The sequence below is a fragment of the Equus przewalskii genome, chromosome 26 (assembly GCF_037783145.1).
Source record: "Equus przewalskii isolate Varuska chromosome 26, EquPr2, whole genome shotgun sequence".
In the NCBI taxonomy this organism is placed as follows: domain Eukaryota; kingdom Metazoa; phylum Chordata; class Mammalia; order Perissodactyla; family Equidae; genus Equus; species Equus przewalskii.
The window spans coordinates 30,304,819-30,329,373 of NC_091856.1; the positions used below are offsets into that span (position 1 = coordinate 30,304,819).

At 48.2% G+C, this 24,555-nt stretch overlaps 1 protein-coding gene across 45 annotated transcripts in view; it reads left to right on the forward strand.

The window, feature by feature from the left end:
• The window catches only part of RALGPS1 (Ral GEF with PH domain and SH3 binding motif 1), a 309,385-nt gene that overhangs the window by 25,999 nt on the left and 258,831 nt on the right, over positions 1-24,555 (forward strand). For 15 of the 45 annotated variants that reach the window (XR_011533384.1, XR_011533386.1, XM_070595472.1 and 12 more), the window contains exon 1: positions 12,150-12,385. The exons of 5 other annotated variants lie outside the window; for them this stretch is intronic. The gene's annotated coding sequence lies outside the window, so the exon portion shown is untranslated. Of the gene's footprint in view, positions 1-12,115; positions 12,386-12,654; positions 12,888-24,555 lie in introns of those variants that run through there. 25 more of the 45 variants (XR_011533385.1, XM_070595476.1, XM_070595473.1 and 22 more) reach the window with 9 other exon arrangements.

Below are 24,555 nucleotides of genomic sequence, written 5' to 3' on the forward strand. Positions count from 1 at the left end.
CAGTGAGGTTCCGGCACTCAAAACATTTCTTCATCCCTTTTGGCCTCAGCCTTGGCACTCTGGTCAGCCCTCGGGCACTCTTCTTTGTGTCCCAACACAAGATTTGCCCCTGTTCTTCCCTGGGCTCCTCCTGGCCCCAGTATTGGCTGTGCATGGCCCAAGCCACTGAGCTAGAATAGATCCTGCAAGTTTGCTTGTACCACCTTCAACTGCCGAGTGTGTGTGTGTGTTTTCTTTAAAATATGCAAATCAGAGGATAAGCACTTTTGAATTCTGCTCCCTTCCTCAGAGTGCTCAAGGTAGAAGGGAAAGACCCTTGCACTCTCCTAAGAGTGGGAAGGGACCTCCCAGGCTGTCTACCCCCCACCTCCCAATACTAGGACTCTTCCAGTAGTCCGTGTAAGTAATGTCTGGTTTCTACTTGCATGTGGGAGGTGGCCACCTCCCGAGGAACTCGGCATCTTTGACAGCTTTCCATGATAGAAAGTCCCTCATTATCCGGAGCCCAAACTCTGCCTCCCTGGCATTGGACCCTGGGCCCTCTGTACTCCACTGCAGCACCACAGGGTGCTTTCACCGTTCAGTGATATTCCCATCTCCCTCTCGCCCTCTCTTTGGGGTTCTCTAGGCTAAATGTGACTGGGCTGTTTTCTCCAGAGCCTAGGCCCTGAGGACATACTTCCCCTTTCTGTCTGCCCACCTCCCTCCACTTCAGGGCTTTCACTAATATTATTAGGAGACATGTTTCAGACAGAATTTCGTTGGGACTGAGGTGGTGGAATCCATAACTTGGAAGAACACTTCTTTGGCAAACAGATTATTTTCATGTGTCTTTCATGTTTTCTGTCTCTGCCAGACACTCTATTCATCACACATCTGGCTTCCTGGAGCTGTTTTCAGTTGTTTTGGGGGTTTTGGGGGGTTATTTTTTTTTACCCTTCAGCTCCTTCATTCTCACCCCTTACTTCTCCAAATATTAATGTGGAAATCGAAAGCCGCCTTTAGTTTTCGAGAGCTGCGCTCCGAGAATGGACTCTTGCATCTGAATTTCCTCTGAGGCCTCACACCCGTTCCCTTGGCGAGCTTCTTCTCCTTGCAGCGCCCATTCCGCCTTGCACTCTCCAGGGCTGCTCTGGAGATAAGCTGTGAGCTCATCACAGGTGCTGGCGCTAACTCAGCCGGCCGAAAGGTTTCCTGTCCTGCATGTATCATCTTTGCCGAGGAAGGGCACTGGGGCCGGTTGCCTGATCCATACCATTTCCTGTTTGCCCTTTCAACACAACAGCCTCCCGGTGCCCTGGCCTCGCTCACCCTTCTTGCCTGCTGGACCCTGGCCAGGCTGGTGGTGAGACGGGAATGCTCATCTTTAAGCATTCAATAACTAAACTACTAGACTACTAGTTCCCTTCTTTCCCTCCACTGCATGCTGCCCCTGTCCCCAGAACAGGCCTCCAGGGGCCTCGTGCCACCAGGCTCTGTTGAAAGGCCCTATTTTAAACTGCGGTCAGGGGATGACCAGCTGCAGGCCCTGGGAATACTGGGGACTTCCACCCTGAAGGTAAACCCAGCCCTGTCTGCTGACAGTTTTACTTGTGGAGGCGTTTCCCTTTATAAAGTGTCGGGGCCACCTGGATATAACAGTCTCAGCCCAGACGGAAAGAGCTTGGTGGTGTCCTTCCTAGGGGCTGTGTGGATAGCTTACAGCCTCCTTGGCTCCCCCAGAGAGCCAGCAACAGGGCCTGGGAGCTCTCAGAACTCTCAGAGGGCAGAGGGCCCGGGAACCAGGTGTTCTGCACCTGGAATTTGTCCCGGGCGCTAAGATGGCCACTCTCTCAGGTTCTGGATGGCAGAACTCAGGTGGCCTGACTCTGATTCCAGGACACCACTCTCTCCTGCTGTCTCCAGCAAAGATTACATTGTGATGAGTCTTTGCTGGCCCTGGTGCTGGGTGGAAAAGCATTGAAATGCTACTAGTCTTGCATTGGATATAAATTGTATTCACTGGCTGGAGCCAATGGACACATCCTGTAAGTGGAGACCTCAGCATTAGGGCTAAAATTGCTTGGGACTAGTCTTGAGGTCCCTTGAGAACCTATATCCTGCTGGAGGGAGAAGGGACCAGGAGAGACCCAGTCTGAGGGAGGAGGCCCAGGCAAGTGAAGAGTGGGCAAGACCGTGAAACAAAATTCAGGTGAATTAAAGTTAAGGTAGAAAATGAAACCATGAAAGAACTAGTTTAAAAAAAATTTAAAAAGGAAGTAATGACTTATTTGCTTCTGCAGCAGGAAAGATTAAGGACCAAAAAGAAGAAATCCTAAGGGAAAAAATAAATTTTAGTATATACAGTGTGAAATATGTTTAGTAAAGGCAAAACCACAAAACAAAAAAACTACTACAAGTTCAGAAAAAAACCTTTGCAACATACAGTACAAGAGCTTTTAAAATTAATAAGAAAAAGATGAATAGTCCAATTTTAAGAAGGGAAAGGACCTAAAGAAGCAATTCACGGAAGAAATACTCAAGGCCAATAAGTGCGTAGTAAAGATATTATACCTCCGTAGAAAGCAATCAAAGCAATAACGAGAGATCATTTTTCTACCTATTCACTTGGCAATATCCAGCATTGATGAGGGTGGGGGAAAATGGGACATTCATACCCTGATGTTGGAAATATAAACCGCTGTAAGATCTCTGGAAGGTAGGTTGGTGCCATGTTTCAAAATTTTAAATGTGCCTTCCCCTCGATACAGCGGTACTAGTTTTAAGAATTTAACCCAAGAAGATAATCTAACAAGTAACTGAAGATGTATCAATTTATTCATCCCAGCATTGATTGTAATATCAAGAAGTTGGAAGCCACCATAATGTCCATAAGTAAATCTGATACATTCCTACAATGCTTTAGTAGAGAATAATTTAAAACAATTATAGAAATGTGTAAATAAATCTTTATGGCATGGAGAAATATCCATGACCTACTGTTGAGTGTGGAAAAGCAACATACAAAAGAATATATGTTGTATGAGACTATTTAGGTGAAAGTATACACACGTATATACAACGTATGTTATTATGTATAATATATGCATAATTTTTTCTATATTTAATGCCTATAGATATATATTTATTGAATAAAAGCATATATTTAATGAGATGAAACATAGCAAATGCTTTATAAATGCTAGCAATTAGGATATGAAGGTGGAAAGGGTAGTTGGAGCCAAATGTGGTATATTTTATTTCAAGCTAAGAGATTTGGGTTTTACCCCGCAGCCGTGGGGAGGCAGCACAGCTCAATTCAGTGCCTGCTTATACAGTGCGTACTGTAGAAACGCCAAAGCTGAAAAGGCCTTTTCATGGAGAATATTGCTGCAGTGAGGTCTGTACCAAAGGAAGGTCAGCCAGCTGGCTCCAGGCTAGATCACCGTGGGGATGTCACCAGGGTCTGGGGCCAGCCCTCAGCCTTGTCTACTTAGAAACCCGACTTTGGAACACAGGGAAAGTGGGTCTGAATCTAACACTGACCTACAGTCACTAAGTGTAAAGACTGACAGAATTGGATGCGACCATATTACATTTCAATGAGACATAAGTGGTATGCTGAAATGTGACATGTTTAGCACACATTAATTTTCAGCAGACCTACATAGGAAGCTACTACTGCTTCTGGTAGTACCAGTCAATGATGGCTGCCATGTATTAAACATTTACTAGGTGCCAGACAATATATTAACCACTATTTATGCATTATTTCCTTGACTCCTCAGAACAACTCTGTGAGGTAGGTACTATTGTTTATTATCTCCATTAAAAGAATAATTTCCATTTCTTAATACTGGAACATTGAGTCACCATGTGACTGAGCTGCCCATGATGAACTGAATCTTACTTGACCCACCAAGCCATAAAGAGGGGCATGGGCAGCAGCAATCCATCATCAAGTAGAAACGGTATGCAAGAGTTTGGATTTAAGAATGTCCAGAAGGTACAAGTAGGTTGTATGAATAGGTGCCTCCAATACCGATAACACCCACTCCTGCCGTACTGCCCCCTCTACCTCCATCCAAACTTAGAGCCTCAATCTACACCTATGCTGAAAAAGCACAGCTCCAGCAAGAGTGTCTCTGAAAGATGGTGTAAAGAGAAATCCCCTCGAGGGCATTATGTTAAGCGAAATAAGTCAGTCAGAGAAAGACGAACTCTATATGACTCCACTCATAGGTGGAAATTAGTATATTGAGAAGGAGATCTGATCGGTGGTTACCAGGGAAAAGGGGGGGTGGGGGGAGGGTACGGAGGGGGAAGTGGTGTACCCACAACATGACTAACAAAAATGTACAACTGAAATCTCACAAGGTTGTAATCTATCATAACATTAATAAAAAAAAAAAAAAAAAAAGAGAAATCCTTCCAGTGGGCAACACATTTGGTTGTCCATTTTTTGTGGACTGAGAGATGAGCAGAAGTGCGGATATACTTAGATTCATGAGTGATGGCTAATGGTTTGGCTAGATTGTCAGGGATTTGGAAAGAAAAGGACTGGAAGATGGTCACAAGACGGCTTTGGGAAAAGATGTATGGATGCTCACAGAGTGTGAAGATATTTGTATTGGTTATCTCTTGCTGTGTAACAAACCACTCCCAAACTTAGTACCTTAAAACAATAACCAAATCATTTTCTCATGATTCTGTGGATCAGCTTCCTTAAGCTTTTCTGAGCTTTTAGGTTCTGATGACCCAGAATCTTTCTGTGATATTGTGATTTATAAGAAATATATATTTGGTCATTCAGATGACCAAAATATATTTTTCATATATATTTGGTCTTCATCCACAGTTCCTGGCTCACAGCTCTGAAAACCCTTGGCATTTCCTGAGTGATAAGAGCAATGGGAACTTCTCTTGTTTTAGTATTTGATCTCTTGTCCTCAGTTCCTGAAAGACTTCAGAGCCATAAAGGTGAAATGGGTGGCTTGTTATTCTTTACAAGCCCATTTCAACCACACCTGAATTTATCTTAATGCGATGACTTTTCGAAATCCCCTAAAGACGGGGGAGCTTGTTGCCAGGGGAAGCAACCATGAGTAGAGGGTTGGAAATTTCAGTCCTGACCCCTGATTTCTGGGGAGAGGAGAGGGGCTAGAGGTTGAATCAATCACCAATGGCCCATGATTTAATCAATAATGCCTTTGGAATGAAGCCTCCATAAAAACCCAGAAGGAGGGGGTGCAGAGAGCTTCCAGCTTGGTGAACCAGATCACTTCCATGTGCCACTGTGCTGGGCCCCAAACTCCACGAGGACAGAAGCTCCTTTGTTTGGGACCTTGCCCTATGTATCTCTTCATCTGGCTATTGCTTCGTATCCTTTAATATCCTTTGTAGTAAACTGGTAATCTAGTGAATAAACTGATTTCCCGAGTTCTGTGAGCTGCTCTAGCAAACTAATGAAACCCAAAGAGGGGGTTGTGAGAACCTCTGATTTATAGCCAGTCGGTCAGAGGCACAGGTAACAACCTGCACTTGCCACTGGCATCTAAGTGGAGGGTGGTCTTGTGGGACTGAGCGCTTAACCTGTGGAATCTGATGCTATCTCTTGTAGATGGTGCCAGAATAAGTTGAATTGTAGGACACTCAGTGGGTGTCAGAGAATCGCTTGTTGGTGTGGAGAAAACCACTCCCCTCCCACACATTGGAATTGGAGATCAGAGCCTTTCCTTTCCTTGGTCCCTTCGGCCCGAGGAATAGGAGCTGCTTCCTTCCATCATTACATGTTTCTCAGCGTGATGTGGCCCTTACACTACATGTGAAGTGGTATAATATTATTTGAAGATAGACTCTGATTAATTAAAAATGAGCATTGTAAACCGTAGGGCAACCATTACAGTTATTTTTTAAGCAGTAAATGGTTTAACATATACACTGGACTGTCTGCCAATAACTTAGCGCCATGCCTCTGCCCCGCCCCCCGCCCCGCCCCATGCTCTGCCACGTGTCACAGGAGCTGGGTGCCGAGAACTACATTTCCCAGTTTTACTTCAACACTATGCCTGGGGGTCATTTTAAACGGTGGAATCCCCAACAGAAAGCGCAAAAATGCAAAAACCATGGGCACTAAATAGGCTGCAAAAAGGACACTTGTTCACAGTATGGGTGCTGGACAGGAAGGCTGAGTGTCACCTCGTTTGACTTCTGCTGGGGATGTGCACATTGGGTGACTCAAATTTTTTGTCTGCCTGGGAATGACCTCAAAAGTGCTGAGCATATTGATTTTTGGATTACAGATAAATTTTAGCAATAGGCTAATTCACAAAATGGAAACCATGAATAATGAGGATCGACTCTGTCCATTTCAGCACGTCCCCTCCTTCTGCCGTCTCCCAGGGCAACTCAGGTATTCCTACTTCACTGAGAATTGGCCATAGTTTTTGCTAGGCTTCTAAGAGCCACTCCAGCAGCTGAGGTCCTTGTTAGAATGTTAAATCCCATGGCCTGAGAATGTGTCTCCAGTGGCCCCATGGCCTGGTGGTTAAGTTCGGCATGTTTCACTTCTGTGGCCTAAGTTTGGTTCCCAGGCTTGGACCTACACCACTTGGCTGTGGCCATGTGGCAGTGACCTACATACAAAATAGAGGAAGACTGGTACAAATGTTAGCTCAGGGCAAATCTTCCTCAGCAAAAAAAAAAAAAAAAAAAAAGGAATCTGTCCCTAAGTCAAGGAATTTTTGCTTATGTAGTCTTATGTTCTAACTTCCTTGATCAAGCTCTCACAAAATTCAGTCCTGGGGTACTCCCCTGGCTTCTGCCAGTACCTGCTGGCTAATTCTGGCATTCTTCAGGTGTATAGTCTATAGTCCCAGCCAGGTTATGCTGGGACTTAACCTTAGTTACTAGCCTGGCAACCTGGAGAGGAGGTGGGGGTAGCACCAAAGGTGGGGGCACCCATTGTCTGTAGGGAAGGGCTTCTGTAGCAACTGCCAGCTCAGCAGTGGCTCGAGTTCTTACTAAAGAAAGGGGAGCCAGCTTGGCAAGCCCAGAGGGGCCTGGGGTGCATGTTGCAGAGTCAACATCCTCAGGAACATCCATCCAGATGTCCCCAGCCCATGTTTTAGAATCCTAGGTTTTCTCCACCAGGGCCCTGACCTTCACCCAACAGACTTGCCGTGGCTAAGCATTCGAATATCTCTGAAACTCTAGACTCTAACAGTGAGATCTTCAGCCTGCCACTCGATGAGTCTGTCCTTCCACTGCCACAGGTGATGAGTGCCTCTTTGTAAGCTACCTCTGGAGCTCTCTGGCTCTTTCTTTAGCCATCAACTGCTGCTTAATAGCCTTCAGTCTCATTATCCTTCTGCAACACCACTTAGCTGTAAGCAATCAACTAACTCCCTCTGTCTTTGTAGGCATTGTTCTCCCCACAGTTTTCAACCATTGGTGTCAAAGCTCCCACTACAGTATTTTCCTCCACGAGGATATTTTCCCAGGTTGTCACCAGAGAAATCTTTAGCATTCGAGCCGCCACCTTGTTCCAGGGACTATCCATGTGCCCTCTTCGCCTGCTGGGCAGTGGGCGAGCCGGTCCTAAATCCACATCTTACTGCCTATTTTCCCTGACCACTTCTGGTACTTCTTATGCCAGTCCGGGTTCACTGAGAAGCAGATGCCAATACGGATTAAATGTGCAAGGATTTCATGAGGGGACATGGGCAGAGGCTGAGGAAGGCTAGAGAGCCATCAGACTGATACAAGTCTGACCCCGAGTGAAGGAGACGGGGAAGGAAGTGTGTGGAAGTGTCCTACCACCAAGCGGTCTACGGGAGGTTCAGCAGGGCTGTTAGGCAGTCCTTGAGCCAAAGATGATCGTCAGAGGAGTCCCATGGTCACCCGGGGGCAGGCCTGCCTTAGAATCCCTGCCACGGTCTGTCATTGGGTGCAGCCCACGTGTAGCGTTGCCTGAGTGCAAATGCTTTGTTGGGTTTCAGACTGCAGCAGCCGGGCCCTTGGTCAAATGAGCTCCCAATAGTTGGAGGTCTGCCAAGCGTGTTCCCATAGCTACGAGAGGATTAACGCACTTTTCCTCAGGAGAACCCTACAAGGTAGGTACTCTGAACACTATCTTCTAATAAGTGAGAAAACTGAGGCTTAGAGAGGTTTGGCCACTTGTTCAGGGCCACAGAGCTGGGAAGCAGTCAAGCCGGCATTATTTCCTAGAACTAATTGAATTGAAAACTTCATTCTTAACTCCTCTTCTCCAGTGTCCCCCTGCTGCCCATGTTGATGGCTGCTTCCCCTTGGGGGTCCCTCACCTTTGCCACTGCTATCTGTACCCCCGAGGATGGTGTTCTTTTCTATACCCTCTCCAGTGTCTCCTGATGCCCCCAGCATGTGGAGGAGCACTGCATTCCAGAATCCTTGTCGCACCTGGGTGCTTGCTGGCCTCTGCACAGCAGCTGCCTCTCAGCACCAGGGCAGGGTGGGTTGTGCCTCTGTATTAGTTATCTATTGCTGCTTAACAATTTTATCCCAGACGTAGCATCTTAAAACAAACCACACTGATTACCTCCAAGTTTCTGTGGGTCAGGAGTCTGGCACAGCTTAGCTGGGCCTTCTGACTCAGGGTCTGGCAAGGCTGTAATCAAGGTGTTGGTAGGGGGGCCGGCCCAGTGACACAGTGGTTAAGTGCACACGTTCCACTTTGGTGGCCCGGGGTTTGCCGGTTCGGATCCCGGGTGTGGACATGGCACCGCTTGGCATGCCGTGCTGTGGTAGGCATCCCACATATAAAGTGGAAGAAGATGGGCATGGATGTGAGCTCAGGGCCAGTCTTCCTCAGCAAAAAGAGGAAGATTGGCACCAGATGTTAGCTCAGGGCCAATCTTCCTCAAAAAAAAAAAAAAAAGAAAAAAGCAAGCATTCGTAGGGCTGCAGTTTCATCTGAGGCTTGACAGGGGAAGGATCCACTTTTGACCTCATGTGATTGTTGGCATAATTCAGCTCCTTGCAGGCTGCTGGACTGAGGGCCCCAGTTTCTTGCTGGTAGCCGCTGAGTGACCTTCTCCACAGGGCAGCTCACTACAGGGCAGCTTGCTTCTTCAAAGCCAGCAGAGAGAATCTCCTAGCAAGATGGGTTACCATCTTATGTAACATAATCACATACATTCTAAAATCCTTGCCTTCCTCTACTGGTTAGAAGCAGTCCAGATCCTGTCCATGCTGAGGGAAGGGGATCCACAAGGCCAGGTACCACAAGAGGTGTGCATTGTGGGGCCACCCTCGAGTCTGTATACCACAGCTTCCTTGATCATCAGCACCTCTAATGAAAACAGCTCCTTGAACTGTCGCAAAGCTTGGCTCTCCATGAAGTACAAGCCTGTGCAGAGGCACCTGGTCTGGGTGCAGAGCCCCCTTGGTGACTTCTCTAACCCTCCTTTTCTCCTGTGGTTCAGAAGTTCCTTGCCCTCACTGAGAGTGACTCAAACACATGAGATGCTGACAGCTGGTCTACTCCGCCAGCACATCATACTTTCACAGTGGGTGATCTGAACCCTAGTAGACACAGCTGGGACCCTCTCCACATCCTGTTACACAACGTTTGAGCATGGGAGTGACATGAGGGATCAGACTTTACGATGTCTTTTTTTAAATGGCTTTATTGAGATATAATTCATATAGTATATAATTCACCCATTAAAGGTGTACAATTCAATGGCTTTTAGTATATTCCAAGTTGTACAATCATCACCACAATTAATTTTAGAATATTTTCATCATCTCAGAAAGAAACTCCACATCCTAGCCCTAGACAACTCTCCCATCCCCCCAGCCCTAGACAACTACTCATCTACTCTCTGTCTCTATCAGTTTGCCGATTCTGGACATTTCATAGAAATGGGATCATATGTGTCCTGGCTTCTTTCACTTAGCGTGTTTTCAAGGTTCATCTGTGTTGTAGCATGGATCAGTACTTCCTTTCTTTTTACATTCCATTGTATGGATATACCACACTTTATTCATTCAGCGGCTGATGGACATTTGGGTTATTTCCACTTTTTGGATATCATCAATAATACTGCTATGAACATTTGTGTACAAGAGCTTGTATGGACACACGTTTTCATTTCTCTTGGGTGTATACCTGGGGGTGGCATTACTGGGTCATATGGTAACTATATGTTTAACCTTTACAGGTACTGCCAGCCTGCACCTCCCAAAGCGGCTGCACCATTTTACCTTTCCACCAGCAGTGTATGAGGGTTCCAATTTCCCCACCTCCTCACCACCTCTTGTTATTGTCCATCTTATTTCTTTTTTTTTTTTTTTAAGATTTTATTTTTTCCTTTTTCTCCCCAAAGCCCCCCAGTACATAGTTGTGTATTCTTCGTTGTGGGCTCCTCTAGTTGTGGCATGTGGGATGCTGCCTCAGCATGGTCTGATGAGCAGTGCCATGTCCGCGCCCAGGATTCGAACTGACGAAACACTGGGCCGCCTGCAGCGGAGCGCGCAAACTTAACCACTCGGCCACGGGGCCAGCCCCTCCATCTTATTTCTTATAGCCATCCTAATGAGCGTGAGGTGGTATTGCATTGTGGTTTTCATTTGCATTTCCCTGATGGCTAATGATAGTGAGATTCTTTTCACGTTTTAAGTGATCATTTGCACATCTTCTTTGAAGAACTGTCTATTCAGATCCTTTTCTCATTTGAAAATTGGGTTTACAATAATTTTTTGATATATTACAAAAGAATATGTTTCTTGAAAAACCTTAGAAGCTATGTATAAGCATAACAAAAATAATAGATGCCATTAGCAAGCATTTATTGCAAGCGCTGTGCAAAACTCCTTTGCTTGCCCTAAGTCACACAGGGCAGAAAAAACAGTAGCTAATGTTTACTGAGCTCCTGTTAAGTGCCAGGCCCTCTTCCATGTATTATTTCATTTACTCTTCCCAACAGCCTTTCTGAAGAGAGCGCTATTTTTAGTATACTCCTTTTTCAATAAAGAAACTGCGGGACAGAGATGTTAAGTAACTTGCTCACCTGGACACAGCTTGCTGGTGGCAGAACCAGAGTTTGGACTCAGGCAGCTGTCTCCCCAGCTTTTGCACTCAACCCTCACCCTGTGCATTTCTGAATCCAGAGGGTCTGAGAGGAACCATTGCATTACATGGTCTCTTGTCCTCTTTAAGTAAAAGAGTTAAGTATCTTCTTTGATGGTTACTCTTTTCTTAAAGCAAAATGGCAGCAATTTCCCTCAGAGATCCCTGAAGACTTAGAAATGGTTTAATTTCCACTGACTCTATTTCTTTCTGTCTGTTTCTCTCTTTTATTCTTCCTCAAGCTTTGGGAAGAACAGTAACCGAATCTTTCCATACTCCGACGTTCCTGCAAAATGAATTTGAAAATTGTCAAAATGACGTTCTATTTGTCTATGTGCCCAAGAATCATTCAGAGTTAAGGCAGGTCATAGGGCCTCCCTTCGATGGTTGCACTTTCAGGGCTTCACAGACCTGGCTTCGACTGTCTTTGCAACGTATTATCTCAGAGACTTTAATCAAATAACTTAACCTTTCTGCTCACCTCATCGTGCCTGGCACAGAGTCAAGGATCTGGTAGCAGTGACAAGCAGACAGGCTCATTTCCACCTTTGCACTTGTGTGGTCTTCGGCAAGTCCCTTCATCTCGTGGGGCCTAATTTTGCCCAGCTGTAAAATAAATGGGTTGGACCCGAGGCTCTCCGAGGTTTCTTCTGGCTCTGACGTTCTGCGCCTACCTCTGAATTGTAAAGAATGGGTATTAAGGTGATGTCTGACAAAAACATTTTTTGGTGAAAACGATAAATCCTAGGTAGGGATTTCAAAGGAATACTGTGTGAGGCCTGGAAGGATGTACAGGGAGCGCGATGCACTGCTATTTCTAGGAAGGAGATGGGCGTGGCGGGGCGCTGATGCGGGTGCACGGGCAGCGGAGCATCCTTGCAGGCTGAGAGTGCGTCTGCGGGCTGGAGCTGAGGCCGAGGCCAGGGAGGACCGGGGCTGCAGCGGCTGCGCACTGGCGCGCCCAGCCGGTCTATTTGCGTGTCCCCGCCTCTGCGACGAGCTGGTTGGGGGAGCTGGTCTGGCGCCGCGCGCCGATTGGCTGGGCGGCCCGCCGCTCAGGCCCAGGAGCGGACGGTTCCTACTGCGGCTGGGCATCGGCTCCGCTCCCGCGTCGCCCCGCGCTCCAGCTGCGCCCGGCCCGGCCCCGGCCCGGCTCGGTTTGGCCCCGGCCTCCAAGCGAAGGCGCCGCTGCCGCCTGAGCCGCTCCCAGGGCCATGAGGAGGCGGCGGCAGCCACTGCGGCCCGCGTCAAGGTGACCGGCCGGGACTGCGGCGGCGGCGGCGAGAGCGGGCGGTGAGAGGAGCGGCCCGCGGGGCGGGGCGGGGCGGGGCGGGGCGGGGCGGGGCCGGGCCCGGAGCGCCGGGCCGAGGGAGCTGCAGGTGCGGGGGGCGGGACCCGGAGGGGCCGCTGGGCCTGGGAGGGGCCTCGGGCGGGAGGCGGGGCCGGGGGGCGGAGGTTGTGTCGGGCGGGTTTACAGGCGCGGGGGCCGGGCCGAAGGTGCGCGGGTCCGGCGGGGGTGGGTCTGGAGCGGGGCAAAGGCCGCAGGTGCGGGGGGCGGGGCTGGAGGCAGTTGGGGGGTGCCGAGTGACTGCAGGTGCAGGGGGCGGGGTCCGGTGGGACCACAGGTTTGCCGGTGGGAGGGGGTTGCGAGGTGAGGCCGAAGGGGCTGGAGAGGCCCGGCCTGAGGAAACCACAGGTGCAAGGGGCGGGGCCAGGGAGACCTGCAGGGCCGGTGGGCGGGGCCCGAGTGGTTGCAGGTCCGGAAGCGGAGCTCCAGGTGAGGAGCAGGCAGAGGGTGAGTGGTCGCTGGGGAAGGGAGTGCCGCCCTCTCCGCTGTCCAGGGGGGTTTGGGTGGGAGCAGGAGCTTTGGGCTCTCTGAGGATTCTGGAGGCTTCGAGGGTTGCCGCTGGGCCGGAAGGACCAGCCAGGCCTTCCTGTGCCTCTCCTGAGTCGGACTTGGGTCTCAGCTGCCCTGGCTACGAGGCCGGCGGCTCTCCCTGTGCCACGCCGGCCCTTAAGTGGGGCGCACCGTTTTTCACGTCTCAGGGGCTTTTCGTGGTGCGGTTGCAGGGGGCCTGCCTAGATTGGCTTTCCTCAATGATCAGCTGTTGTGAAATGTGTGTGTTTGAAGAGTGGTGCGAAGCTGGAAGGGTCCTGGCTTGCTGGCTCCCGGTACCGGATGCTGCTGCTGCAAATCTTAACAGTGGTAGTCTCCAAAAGACTGAAATGGCAGCCCTGTGAGAGGGAAGAACAGGAACGAGGGTTCAGCAGCTTTTGCCTCTGTGTCACCTGGGAGAGTCTTTTGCCTCTTGGAGCCTTGTTTCCTCCTTTGCAAAGTGAGCGTCATGGTGCCTCCCTCGCGTGCCTCCCAGGGGCCTTGTGAGGATAGGATGGAACAGTGCTTACTGAGCACATCATTGGGTAAAGTTACGAGTTTTTCTCTTCTGTGCCCATGGCAGGTTGGATTTGGGAACTGGGGGTCTAAAGGGCAGGGGATTTCTAATCAGTAGACCATTTTCTCGTTCAAGTTTGGGATGAGGTTTGTGGAGGGGAGTCCCTAAATACTCATTCCTGTCTGGGATCATGACTGCTCCTCCCTGTGAGGCCTCTGAGGGAGTGTGGCAGGGAGCACTGGCAGATAGAAAGCAGAGGAACATTTAATTGTCTGCTGACCTTTAGACCCCAACCCCAGAGAGGACTCTGAACTGGACCATGAGGCTTAGGCTTGGGCCTTATGGAATTCCCCGTCCCCATGCAAGTATGAACCCTGATTTTACCACATTTAAGAAGGAAGATACCAAACAGAGAAGAATACCAGAATTTCATCAGGTTCTAACAGGGGCAGAGGGAAGAAAGTGAGGACTGAATAGGACTCCTTCCTATTCACAAGAGTGTCTGATACACATGTGTGACCTTTCATTGCTCAGGGTCTCTGCTTACTAGTAGTTTGACCAATCCGAACTGTGATTTCCTCCTACCTGTGTTGCATGAACAGAAGAGGAAGCAGGAGGAGGCTTTGCCCACACTGGCCTGCATTTTTCTTCACTTTAGAAGCTATAGGACTTTTGGGGACTGACCACCATGGTGCTGGCCTCTCTCACTACCACTTAGTTGGTGTGGTGGTGACCCATTGGCATTGTAGGGATGGCATCTCAGGGATGGGTCCCTAGTGCTTGTGTGGCAGGTACTCAGAGGGTCTAGAAGCAGCCTGTGTAAGTTGTCCCAGTCTGTCCCAGCAGATCCTATGTAAATGGCTCTGGGAGATTGCTGCCTTCTGGATAACCATCCTGCTCCTTGGGTGAAAAGGAGAGCCCAAGCTTGGTGGCACACAAGAGCTAGAATGTGTGTTGGGTAGTGAGGGATCTGCTTTTTGACTGTTATTGTTAGAGTGACAACATCCGGGTTGAGAGAGAAACTTCATCCATGAAAATACTGCATCCGAGGCTCCCTGAGATGTGGCCCCAGTCCACCTTTTTAAGTCGATTTTCCTTTTCAGTATGGAGGGTAAAATCTCTGGCTTGGAAGTCAGACAGGTGTGCATTTGGAGCCTTGTGCATCAGCTTCTTAGCTTCTCAGAACTTTGGTTTCCTGATTTGTAAAACAAGGATAACCATGCCCACCTCAAGAGGTTGTTATGAAGAATAAATGAGAGAAGATATGTGAAGACACCTGATATATTAGGCACTAAGTGTTAGGGTCCAGCCCTGCCCCTCCCTGCCTGCCCATCTTTCAACACAACAGGATAGCATGTAGCATGTAAGGCGAGCAGGACTGGTAATTCTGATGCCTTCACTTCTTATCTAACCTTCAGCAAATCCCTTCCCCTCTCCAGGCCCCTCTTTTCTGGGCTGAGTGAGGATGGTGTTAGACCAGGTGACATCGAGAGTGGTCCTGGTTCTGGCATTCTGCTTAGCATGCCGTCGTATTTCCCTGCAAGGCAGGAGGGAGGAAGCTAATGACCTGTGGTTTAGTTCTTTTTTGAAAAATACCTGTCTGGCACTTTGCCTGGCACGTAGTAGGTGCTCGTTAAATACTTATTGAAGGGACGGATGAGGGGCTTTAAGAAGAAGATGAGGCACATCGTCCCTGCTGCTTATATGTATGTTGTATCTGTACCTTCCAAATGTATTTTATTTATTGCAGAAAAAGTATTGCAACAACGTTAGTGAACGTCAACGTGAAAGACAAAGGTTGTTTCACAGGCCTGTTTCACCACGAATTAAGTTCATCCAGTTTTTGTTCATAAACATGCATAATTTTTCATGACTGCAATCATATGTATGTGAGCATTTGGGAAAGACCTGGCAATAAGTATTTTCTTTAAATGGTGTTTTATCTTATTTCTTTTTAAGAAGTAAAAAAATCACACATGGGTTTTTTTTTAAAAGGCAAGTAGTTCAGAGGGGAACAAATTGTAAAGTGTCTTCTCTCAAGGTACCAGTTCCCAGTCCTTCTCCCCAGAGGCAAGCACTAGTACCATTTTGTTGTTTATTATATATTCTTTCTCTTACACAAAGAATAGCATTCTAGACATACTCTTGCTTCTTCATTTATTCAGTTGATCTATTTTAGAAATTGCTCCAACATTGGAAAATGTTCCAATTGGTACATACAGTTCCTCCTTAATGAATGTTTTTGACTGATATTGTAAGCACAATTTTGGATCTCCACTCCCCCCCGCCACTCCCGATGTTTACTCAGTAATGGTTAGCAGTCATTGTTTAGAAGAATAACAGGGGACATTCCTTGTTCTCATCTAGGAAAGAAATGGCTTTGATCCCAGTGAACAGTAGACTAAAGGGCAGCCCATGTATCTGGATGCAAGGCAGATGACAGAAAGAGAAAGGAAAAGGTTTTCTTCACTAGTCATTGAAAACTGATTTTCTATTCAGCCCGTGAATCAAAGTCCAGCTCCGTCACTTACTGGCTGTATGACTTGGAACAATTTACCTAATCTTTCTACATTTTGGTTTCCTTATCTGTAAAATGGATGTGATAATAGAATCTGCCTTTTGAGGTTTTGCGTAGAGGAAATGAGATCCTGCATGCAGAGCACTCACAGCAATCGCAGCTCATAGTAGATGCTCAGGAAGGGATCGCTGCTGTGCTGCTAATAATCTAAAGTGGGCTCTCCTATTCTTTGTCAGCAGGTATTTCCCGGGCAGTTGAGAGTAAGCCCTGGAGATGCCCAAAAGTCCTGGCCCTCGAGAAGCTCACATACTGCGCAGGGAGATAGATACACAAGTCACTGATTACAGAGCACTACGATGGTCCCCACGTTGGAGACCAAAAAGGGGAGGTGAGCCTCTGGTGACCAGGGAGGCAGAAAACAGTGACTTCTCCCTGGGTGATTTGGGAATGATTTCCCAGCTCGGCTTTCCCCTCCTTTGTGAGAGCTGCTCAAGTCTCCTAGGCACAAGTGACCACTCCCGTTTGCTTTTGCTTGACTTTCATTGTGTGCACACCCTGATCGGAGCGTGCGCCTGGTGATTGCAGGCATCACTTATGCCTGTGTCTCCTCACTGCACAGGGAAAGTCTCCTACTTTCCTTGCTGCTGAGTCTCCAGGGTCAGCTCTTGGGGAACATTGTGATGGACTTGTGCTCAGACAAGTCATGTTACCAAATGTTGGCAAACTCTTATTGATAAGTCATCAGATGTCTGGTGAAACCTAGACTCTGGACTCTGTTCCTTCCTTCCCCAGTATTTGAGTGCTGACTCAGAGATAGGCATGTCCTGTGCCGTATACTAGATGTAGGCTTTGAGTATGGCTGGTGACACTTATTCTACAAAGTCTTAGGGATGGGAGAGGAAATAAATATTTGCTCTAGATGCTCCAGGACAAAATGGAGAAGAGAAAAAAGGACAAGTCTAAAAATGAGCTGCTCCTGCTTGCTCAGAAGTGTGGCTGCTCATCCTTCCCTTGGGGTGGGGTTGTGTTGGAGCAGGCCTGAGGGAGCTGAGTAGGTTGTCTGTAGATTTTGACCAGGGGTGCGGGAGAGTCGGTTGGGTGGGCTTCTGTGAAGAGCATCCTGGCGCATTTCTGGGGTCACTTTGTTAAAAAGAAAGGAGGCTTCACTTCCTTCGTCTGGGCATTCATTCACCAGCTTTGCTGGGCTCCTGCTTTGGGCTAAATCCTTTGCTGGATGCTGGGCACGTGGAGACGAAGGAGCTCCGTCCTGCCTTTGGGGAGCTGATGGTTGGTGGAGTCACACACAAACAGAAGGTGACCAGAAGATGAGTGGCTGTGACAGAGGACCTCAAGTGAAGTGGCCAAGCAGAATCAGGCTCTGGAGCCAGGCAGACCAGGGTTCAAATCCTGGTTCTTCGACACACAACCTCTGTGACCTTGGGCAAGTGTCTTCCCTGCTCTGAGTCTCAGTTTACGGATCTGCAGACTGGGAATAGCAGTGTTACCCAGCTGGGAATGTTGCTGAAGATTCAGTGGAATGTTTAGCATGGTGCCTGACAGGAAGCTGGTGCTTACTGAGTGCTCACTGCCATTTTAGTTATCCTTGGTGCTGTGGGAGCACCAAGAAGCACCTCTGGCTGTTTTCTCTTGGTTCTCTGTGTAGTGCTTATGGTGCTAGTCAGGTGGTGAAGGTGGTGTCTGAGAAACCAGCTCTAAAGTCACAAAGTGCTCAAGGAGTCCTCAGGACGCTCCTCATGGACCCTGTTGACCTCAGGGCTGTGGGTTTGTCTACAACGTTATGTCTCTCTTTTTTGCATGAGCTCTTCTCAGAAGTGGTTTCCAGGCTAGTACCATCGTGAGGGCCCTCTTTGCCTGATCACCTTCACCCATCAGTTCCACGACTTTTCCCCAAGGGGAGGCGCAGGTCAGGCTTGTCTCACCTGAACTTACTGAGGAGAGCGTAGACCATGAAGACCCAGAGCAGCAAGGCCGTTCCCGGTTTTTCTGTAGAGCTTTCAAATCCATCGTGTTCTCTGCAGGGGATTCACCTCCTGAGTATCGGAGAGGTGGATAGGGCAGTGCTTAAAGCCCAGATGCTGGAGTCAGGCACCGCAGGTTTGTGTCCTGACTCCACCACTCACAAGCCTTGTGGCTTCGGGCGACTCACCACTGCTCTCCATGACCATTCCTCACCAATACAGGAAGTGTGATAGTGCCTACCTCCGTGTGGCTCTTACAAGGCTTCCCAGAGATGACGCAGAATGGGGCTTAGCAGAGTGCTTGCACATCATAAGCACCAGTAAACGTGAGCTAGAATAATGTTCTCTTTTAACCCTGGTTAGAGGGCTTTGGGATGCTTTTGGGGGGTGTTAATTTATTGCCTATGGAAGTTATGTCAGTTTTACACAAGGAATGTGTTAAAACTCAGATGTACCTGGTGGTGGCGACTAGTAGGAGCACCCAGGGTGACAGGGAGAACTCAGCCGGCGTTGGGACTGCAGACGCAAGCCTCAGCTCGCACGAAAGCAGTAGGTACTGGTGAGGGAGAGGGGATGTCGCCCTCGGGGTGGGCCCTGTCTCAGGCTGGCCCAGGAACTGAGGGCTGGTTCCCCAAGGTCTTTCTGTTTCATTGTTCTGTGATTCCACGTAAATTACCGGTTGTTAATATGAACTAATGCAACATTATATTTTCCCTCTTTAGAATTTAAATATTTTTACTATAAGTTTAAGACAATTACTTGAGTAATCAGATAAAAATTTCAATGTTTGGCCTCAACAGTCAAAAGTTTATTTGAAAATCATCTTATTAGAGATGAAAGAAAGAGTAATGAATGCAATTACATTTGTGTTTATTGGATGCAGTCATTCTCACCAACTCTTGTATAAGCTGGATAACTAGGTCAAGGGAAATCTGTGCTTTTGATACATTTCTGAATAATTCAATATTTATGGAAAACAAGTTAATAAATTCAGGAGAATTTATTGTGTGGCTTTTTGTGGCAATAGAGTTTGTGTGGAATTAGTGATTTTCACTATTTTAAGATATTTCTTATTTTGTGTCCTCTCTGTAGCTGTGTTTTCTTTTGTTTTTTCCTCTAGACACCGTATCTCCAACACTTTCAGTCCACTAGCATTTATAGACTGTCCCCACCGGGCTCCCACTACACCCTGCTGTAGCGTGTGATAACAGCGTGACCAACGATGACTTCCTTGTGACTTTCCTACTAGACTTTGCAGAGTAAGAGTTGGCGTTTGTTCCTCCCACCGTATTCAGGGCCTAGCCCAGGGCTAGTGCAGGACAGCTGGAATGATCTGAGTATGTCTTTCCCTCTGCTGGAAACCCTTGGTGGCTTCTAATTTCTCTTAGAAAGAAGACTGAGTGGTTGGCATACCTGCGGGGTATAACAGGATGCTCTTCAGTGTCCGGGTAATTGTTGGTTATGCCTCTCTCCCCTGATGCAGTCCCATCAGACCGTGGACTGCAGCTGCTCGGCTCACCACTGGGTCCTCAGCGCCTGGCATAGCATCTGGTACATTGTAGGTGCTCCATAAGTGTTTGTTGAATGAACAAATGAAGTAAATGGTGAGTGCCCAGTGACTGATCTGAATCTCTGAGATGAGAAGGTTGTTGGATCTGAGGTCCCTTCATTATAAAGTACCTCAGCACTTTCCACAGTCTCTTGACAGCTGTGTTTTCAGTCTTAGATTGCTTCTGCCGAGTGGGTACAGAGGAGAAAATGGGAGCTCAGAGAGGTTAAACAAATTGCCCAAGACATAGGTACGGGAGAAGCTGAGGGCTCCTCAAGTGTCTTTTCACACCCCAGGCTGCCGCGAGGTATCGTTTCTGACACACATTGGGGGAGTCACGGGTGAGATTAGGAAATGGATTCATTGAAAAAAGCTACTAGTAATAGTTTCTCTTGGTTTAGTTTAATTTCCTGATAACTGAATTTGAGGAGTCGAGTTTACTTTGGAGTGATGGGTTTAAGGTCTGGTTTCATTCTAGGGACCAGGAGACCCTAATCTGTCTTGAAAATGACTAAAGTGTAGTCATTATTGATGCATGTGCTGATTGATTGATAATTAAGATTAGAATTATTCTTGTTGGGAAGCTTTTTTTTTTTTTTTAAAGATTTTATTTTTTCCTTTTTCTCCCCAAAGCCCCCCGTACATAGTTGTATATTCTTCGTTGTGGGTCCTTCTAGTTTTGGTATGTGGGACGCTGCCTCAGCGTGGTCTGATGAGCAGTGCCATGTCCGCATCCAGGATTCGAACCAACGAAACACTGGGCCGCCTGCAGCGGAGCGCGTGAACTTAACCACTCGGCCACAGGGCCAGCCCCTGGGAAGCTTTTTGATAAGATTAGAAGTTACTTGCCTACTGATATGTAGCATCCTTTTGCTGTTTTGAAAATATGCTGATTGCTTCCCTTAGCGTGATTCTCTGATGTATCTGGGATGACAACCTGCTACAGGGCACTTCTGCAGTGAGCACTGCTGTGGCCTTTGTGCTCATCAGATGCGGCGTCAGCCCATCCCGAAGGTTAGAGGTCACTGAGTCCACTCTTCCCGCTTTCCAGATGAGGGTGGGGACTTTGCCAGGGTTTCATACTCAGGTATGATTCCCCACCCAGCAAAACCCATGGACTTTAGCACATCCATTTGCGTATTGCCGTTTCTCAACAACTGCCTCCAGGACATGTAACGTTGCTCATAGACCACGTCCATGAAGAAGCGTTTATCTCTGACGAAAACCTGCTTCAAGGTCCTTTGTTGAATCTACAGGATGACGGCGTGGGAAGAGGAACTAAGACCTGGCTTAGTGCTCAGCTCCAGTGTCCAGTGATGAAAGCTAGTTGAGCAAGGACAGTGCCTCTTGTGGTCTGTTGCAATACATGTATTGATCTTCAGGGGCTTCATCATGGTCTTAGGGGGCTTACAGGTTGAGAGATTCTTGGAAGCTAGTTTTGTCAATATAGCCAGTATACTTGTCGAATGGAGACAGCAGCACGGTGTCATAGAAAGATAGCTGGATCTGAAGCCAGAATGCCAAGTGTGTCCATTTGCTCTGACCCCTGCTTTCCGAGTAAGTAGGAATGTCTCTGGCGTGTGCGCATCTTTTCTTCAGTAGGAAAGCCCCAATTTTAAGATCTGAGATTGCTTTGAGAGGGCTGAGTCAGAGAAAGAGAGCTGGGTGATATTAAAGTATTGTACCAGTAACCAAAGACAGCCTGTTCCGTGTTCTTCCCTGTCTTCCAGACATACCTGCCTGCCAGTCTATCTCTGTCCGTCCATCCGTCCATCCAGTTCTTGTTCAGGGCCTGTTGAGTGCTAGCATTATGCTGAGTGTGGGGCCACAGTAGAGGAAAGAGACAAGTCTGGTCCTTACTGTCTTTTAGCTTACAATCTAGGAGCAAGTCTAAATAAGTATAAAAATAAGTACAAAAACAATGACAAATAAGGATACAAAAAATTAATTACAGCACTGACGAAGGCTACAAAAGAGAAGAGCATGGTGCTGAGAAACCATAAATAGGATGGTTTTACCTGGCTAGGAGGGTCAGCTTCCCAGAGGAAAGATGGGTTGGAGTTAGCCAGGCGAAGAGGTGGCAACTGCATCTGTCATGGTCCCAGATAGGGTAAGGGTATAGTGAATTCAAGAAGTAACAGAAGGACCGGCCCCATGGCCAAATGGTTAAGTTCGTGCACTCCACTTCGGTGCCCGGGGTTTCACCGGTTCGGATCCTGGGCGCAGACATGGCACTGCTCATCAGGCCATGCTGAGGCAGCATCCCACATGCCACAACTAGAAGGACCCACGACTAAAAATATACAACTATGTACCAGGCAGCTTTGGGGAGAAAAGGGAAAAATAAAATCTTTAAAAAAAAAAAATGATTGGCTGCTTCCTTTGCTTCTTGGGGGCTAGAAGAGCCCCTTATCAGATTAGCGATTTTCATTCATGAAGCAAACATTTCCTGAGCATGGGACTGGTCTGGACACTGCAGTCCTGGCCCTCAGGAGCCTACAGACCCGACAGGCAGGAGTAAAGAATGACGATGGTGCTGCGTCAGAGTGGTCAGTAGTGGAAATGGAAGTTCATGGGACCGAACCAAACTCACAGGATCTTAAAGATAGATGTTCGGTTTCTCAGGCGAACAGGAGCACAGGCAGAGGAAACTGACCGTACAGAGGAGCAGGAGCAGGAGAGAGTGGCTGTGCCTCAGGAATGGTGAGCTGTGTGGTGTTGCTGGAGTGTGGGGCTCATGGTGAAGGGAGGCAGGAGGAGCCGGCAGGATGTGAGGTTAGAAAGGTGGTTTGGTTTGGGGTTCGTACTCGGAAGGACTTGGAGGAAGTGCTTAGGAGTTTGGATGTTAATCTGTGGTCAGTGGAGAATCGATCTGGAGTTATAGGAGGAGAGAAACACCATCAGTTATAACCCTGGGGTGGATGGCGGAGGCTGTGGGAGGAGACTGGCATTTGGATGAGTGAGGGGGCTGTTGCACCTGAATCTGGCCGTGGGAATGGAGAGGAGAAGGCACATTCCAGAGAGACCTCGGTCTCTCTCCTTGCAGATTTAGCGCATGAGAGGGAGGGCAATGTCAGAGTTTCTCACTTTAGTGATGTGAGGTGCTGGGCCAGTCACAGAGCTAAGGAACATGCAAGGAGTGCTGAGTTGGGAGGGGGATGTAGTGGATTCGTTTTTGGCTGTTTTGAGTTTAGGGTGCCTGTGGGACAGCATTCGGCAGCTGGCATGCTCGTCTGGAGCTCAGGGAGGGGTCTGCGCCAGAGCAGGGCTTCTCACTCTCTGGAGCATCAGAATCCTCTGTGGTGTTTGGGGGAGAGAGCTGCTCATTTGTATGTTGAAGAGTTTTCACAGATGGTTCCTATGCCCCACTGTTCTAGGGAGAGGGACTTGGGGTCATGCTCATACAGCTGGCCCCCGAAGTGGTAGGAGAGGTGTCGGATTATTTGGGAAGGCTATGTGTCGTGAGCAGAGGGTCCTGGCTGGACTGCTGGGGAGCACCAGCATGCGGGTGGAACACTGTGCAATAGTCAGAAGGGGCAAGGGGAGTGGTCAGTGAGGAGAGCCACCTAGGAAGACGGGGTGGAAACTGGTGGGGGCGGGCCATCCCCTCCAGCTCTCTCCCCGCAGGGTCTCTGCCCCTGCCCCCTGAAGCCGAGTGCTCTGGTGCCCCCACTGACACTCTTATTTTCACTAATCAGAGCCGGTCTCACAGGAGAGAGGTCGTTTGAGTTCTCTTTGCTTTCACATGCAGAAGACTCCGAGGAATCCCTTTGGACAACAGTCTTTGGACCCTGCAGCCTCCCTCAGCTCCCTTCTCAAGCAGTCCACTCATGCCTTCTACTGCTGGTCCTTTGCACAGAAATCTCTGGCTCCTGAAGCAGGAAAATTGGGGCCCCTTTCCAACATTTTGGGGTTCAGGATGGGTCTGCAACCTTAGTGGGAAGGGTGTGTGTCTAGATCCTAGGAAAGGCAGCTATGAGAACCGTGGGAGGAAGTTCTGGGAAGATGATAAAACCATTCAGACTGGACTAATGTGGCGTGGGAGCCCTGTGACTTGGGAGTGCATCCTTGGTTCCCTGTGTATCCTGAGCTTTGGCAGCAGGGAAAAGCCTGCTGCAGAATTTCCAGAACTTATGGATGGGTCTCAGAGTTAGAGTACGTGAGATCTACCCAGACTGCTGTGGAGGGATGGTCCTAAATCGGCAAAAGCGGAAGTCCATTCCCCTGGTAGGCCAAAATGCCTGACTGAGATCAGTTTACAGAACCCCGTGAAGAGCCTTTAGTCTGAGGGAGCCAATGAGTGACTCGTCTATGATAAAACATGCTTCTTGTCCGTATCACCCTGAACCCAGAGACCTCTGAGTGTAGCACAGAGGCAGAGACCCGGCTGCCACTGACCCTGGTGCTGAAGCCACAGCTGAGGAGTAGTGAGAAAGGATCAGGGGTGACTTGAGGGAAGTAACTGCCTCTCATACCGCAGCCGACCACCCTAGTATGAAGCCATTTGCCCCTCAGGAAAGGAAAAAGAAAAGGGATTAATGTTTGTTGAGAGACCCAAGCTTAGGCAAAGAGAAGGGAACAGATGGGTAGACGGTAGTATGTATACCAGTATAGAACATAAGATGCTGTTCAGCTCTTGTGGATGGAACAGAAAGAAATGATTCCGCAAACTGAGCTGGGTTCAGATCCTGTCTTTGCCCAAGGACTCCTGCCATCGCCAGTGAGAATGCTCTTATTGACCTTGTGTCTTTGGTTAAGTTATCTAACCTCTTTGGGCCTCAGTTTTGTCACTTTAAATGGGTTTGATAACAATTTCTACCTTAAAGAATTATTGTAAGGACTCAGTGGGTAAGGTGCGTAGAAATTATCCGCTGCAGAGTAATGGTTCAATAAATGATGGTGATGATGATGGTGATAATACCATCATTGTCGGGTACCTCTGCAGGTGTCTCCACTGGACTAAACCCCACCAATACAGCAAATGTGTGAAATAAAGAAGAATTTCAACAATCACAGGTTCAGAT